This window comes from Ruditapes philippinarum, unplaced genomic scaffold (assembly GCF_026571515.1).
Source record: "Ruditapes philippinarum isolate M1 unplaced genomic scaffold, ASM2657151v2 ctg1829_1_1_1_1, whole genome shotgun sequence".
NCBI classification, from domain to species: domain Eukaryota; kingdom Metazoa; phylum Mollusca; class Bivalvia; order Venerida; family Veneridae; genus Ruditapes; species Ruditapes philippinarum.
Window position 1 is genome coordinate 153,770 of NW_026855374.1, and position 4,260 is coordinate 158,029.

Here is a 4,260-nt window from a genome sequence, read left to right on the forward strand (position 1 = left end):
GCACCACTACTGGTATGAAAAAGCAATCTTTTTCTCTTCAGACAAACCTGATATATAATGTTTGAAACTGTTTTTGTCTCATAGGATTTCGGTATTTCAAATGATTCGTAATGCATTTATTTTGGTAAATCGACTTAATATCAATTAATCTAGTATATCAACTGCTATACCCATGAAATTAGTTAGTGTCCATAAGTTTGAATTTGCCAATCTTATTTTGTAAATTTTATGCTGACTAATAAATGAACACAAACCTATACTTAGAAATATACATTCATGATACAACATATCAAACCTCTGCCAGCACCACTTAATTTACTATTGTGTTTAGTGGACAGTAATGCTGAGACTAGTCCTTGGCTCTGGGTTCGCTTTAAATATTCTTCCAGAGTAAATACATGTAATTCGTTTAAACAATAATTTATTCCAATAAAAACATATAATTTGTTTAAACAATATTATGTTCCAATCAAAATATATACACAATGTAAATACAATCATGTCCATGAAATAAAATTGAATTGTAAGAAAGCTAAAAGCTCACTTTTATATGTACATTTGTGTACAATGTTATTGTTAAACGCTTGTGTTAAAGGCATACAGTGTATTATGCCTATGAAATGAATATTTTTGTTCTTCTGAAGAAGACGGACATGTGATTTATAATGTTTTAACAATAAATTTAGAACATGTTAGATACTTAAAACCTGAACATTATAATGTACATTATAAATTCACAATTACTATTTGCCAAATTGCAAAAGAAACAAAAGATGGCTAAGATATATGGCCAATGAGTAACTTTTTATAGTCTTTAATAGGACAGCGAAAATGAAAAAGCTTCATGAAAAAAAAGATGATGATGATGATGATGATGATAATAATAATAATAATAATAACGATAATAATAATAATAACAATAAACAAATCAAAGCACAGAAGGCGCTGAATTTGTTTTGGTCTCAGAATGTCAGAAAGGTGAAAGTTGTGAGATTATAAACCAATTTGTTTTTGTATAGTGCTACCATGCCTTCCAGTGTTTTAACTGTAGTAAATTGTCTGCAACACTGATATTCAATTCAATGTTTATTTGACTTAAACAATTTGAAAAAAAAATGAGTTGCCTTAACTGGAATTTGAACTCCAGACCTCTCGCTTCCTAAGCGAGCGCGCAAACCCCTCGGCCCCGGTGAAGTTATACAACAATTTGTAATTTAAATGTGCCCACCGATGTTCAACTTTAAACAAATCCGACTAAATGTCAACAGGTTGGTTTTTGTACTTTCGGTTTCTATAACCATAATAATAAATATATAAATAATGTATTGTTTGCTTTTGTACCTATGTATTCACTTATTTTTGGTGGACTTTTACTACATATAGTGGAAATAAACTTGTCAACAACTCCCAGCATTAAATTACTATTTGTTTACATGTTTAGTTTCTTAGCGTAGGTTAGACCGAAATACCGCATCTGTTCTGTGTATTAATACTATTGTGTTCGAGGTCTTCATCCGAAGACTGACGGAAAGGGCCGAGTAGTTGCGATTGCGATGTTAGTGTACATATAAAGAGAAGTAACCGCTTCAAAAAAGCGGACTACTTTCGGCATTTGCAATTAACAGCATCAGAGTCTGAAATTTCGCTACCATTATTTGTTTGGTCTGACGACCCCAAAAAAATAAAAACGAACTTTCGCTTCCATTATTTGTTTGGTCTGACGACCCAAACAAATAAAAACTAAAATCGTTTTTTCAGGTATAATGCGCCTTTTAGAAAAAGAAAAATCCGGCTCTACATTAAACAAAACTAACGATCTTCCACATTAATGTCACCCGGTTTCATATTTACTGAAAATCAATATTCAAAAAGATCTCCATTGTTTCTTCTCAGATCTATGTTCGTTATTAACTTCATAAAGTCAGACTCGAAAAAGCATCTTTTATGTAATTTTAGATAAAAATATCCTTTACATGATATGCAAATTTAAGGATTAATCCCAAAATACCTTTATCCATAAATTCATCCCTTTGTGTTGTTACTCATCAATTTTATCCAAAACTAGGTCTGTTTGAAAAAAATTAATTTTGCACATTTTGTTTATGTATCATAACATTTTCAACCTTATATAATCAACGAAAGTTTCAAAGTTGCAAAGGAAATAAAATCTGGTTGTGGACACGTAGCATTGCGTTTATATAACGTCTTTAACAAATTTTTAATGAATTATTGCATGGATAAATGGATATAAATATACGCTTGAACGGCACGGAATACCTTTAATTCTTTTTGGACCCTATCTGTACGGGTTAGTATCAAGAAAAATAATTAGTATTTTATCATCAGGTCTTAACTTGACTTTACAAGTATTTATCACTGCCATATAAAATATCTTGTTTTAGGTTTAAACAGTATTTATTTCATATAATACAAACATTTACAATCATGATACAACAACATGTCATATCGTAAAACAGGATTGAAAAGGAAGTCAAAGACTTGTGCAGATTTCTTTCCAGTAAATTATAAAAATAAATTAAATTATATTATTTTTCCAACATAGTCACTTTAAAGGAACAAATGATAATAAATGCAACATATATGTTTAACTTATTTTATTTATGGTTGGCATAAAATTTCCGTCATGACTGGTCATTAAGTAACATAAAGTTAATAGAGTTTGAACCTTTATATAAAATATAATATTATAAAATAGGTTTTGCTTCGTCATCGATTGCAAAAACCTGTAATTTTATGTTAGATTTTCGCCATATCGACGGCTGAATAAGAGCATTAAATGTTCCAGACAATATGTTATAGAATAATATTAACAATTACATGTATATCAATTATAATATTATATGACTAATACTCATATCCTAACAGTCGGAAGTGACATTTTATATATTGCTTATATATGCTTCGGTAGCTTAATATGTTTATTCAGATATAATCAATTAAAATTATGTTTCGAAAAAAGAGACAATGTGCTGACAATGCCAGATATGATAAACACTTGATATCCGAAGCTTATAAAATATGTTTTATAAATATTATCAATAAAAATTAGTTAAATTTTGAAAAGACTGATACAGCCATTTGTATATATAAATACATTTATCAAGCATATCACGATCAAAACTGCCATAGAATGTCTAGGACATTCCAAACCAGAACAATTACTCAACAGGTTTGATCGTATATTCGTCTTAGGAATACTGGCCGCCTACGTAAAACCCCTTTTTTAAGAGGAACCGTAGCATCCGTTGGCATGCACGGAGGAAACCTCCTCAGACTATTCCTCGGAATATAGAACAACGGACCTGCTCAGATATGCCAGTAAACATATAAAATACAAAATACATACAGCTCAATAAAGAGAAACGTTCTTTATAAGAAAAATTATAATTTTAAATAAATAGTAGTGTGATATATAATGTAAGTAAACTTGCTTGAAACCATGTATAACAATGTAATGATATGATAATAACCATTATATCAAATTTTTTTTTTAAAGACAATATGTGTTTTATTTACACATGGGTTAAGTTAATTAACAGTGTTTTGTTTTGTACCGACATCGGTTACAGGTTATCTAATGACTATTCTACAAATATCCGAAAGTCAGTTGCATCCCACAGGTGTTCGAAATGTTTATGGTTATGTACAGGCCAGTTAAATGTAAATTTTGAACCGACGTCGGATTCAAATGATAGGGGTCTGGCAGTCGACGTTGGTAAATTTCCGGATGTCGCAAAACAAATATTGACTGTTGAAATGATAATTCCAGCCATGACGAAGAAGGGCTAAGTATCGCGCCGGTCATAATTACCTGAAAACAGAAAAAAGAGACAACAGCAAAGCAAATGGGAAGGGCGGGTGGGTATTTTTCCGTGTTAGTTCACGGCAGCTTCTGGAGCTCGGAGACTGGATCGAAAAGGAATTTGCAGAAGCGTGCTCGGTTTATATACCCAGTCTACTAAGCATGCGCGAACGAGATTGAATGACTTGTTAGGAGGAGGAGCCAAATATACAGGTCATTGCAAAAAATACTGTGACGTATAGTGTAAAAATAAAGAGTTTAAACTCAAGCGCTTAAACTGAATATTATTTTTCCAACATAGTCACTTTAAAGGAACAAATGATAATAAATGCAACATATATGTTTAACTTATTTTATTTATGGTTGGCATAAAATTTCCGTCATGACTGGTCATTAAGTAACATAAAGTTAATAGAGTTTGAACCTTTATATAAAAT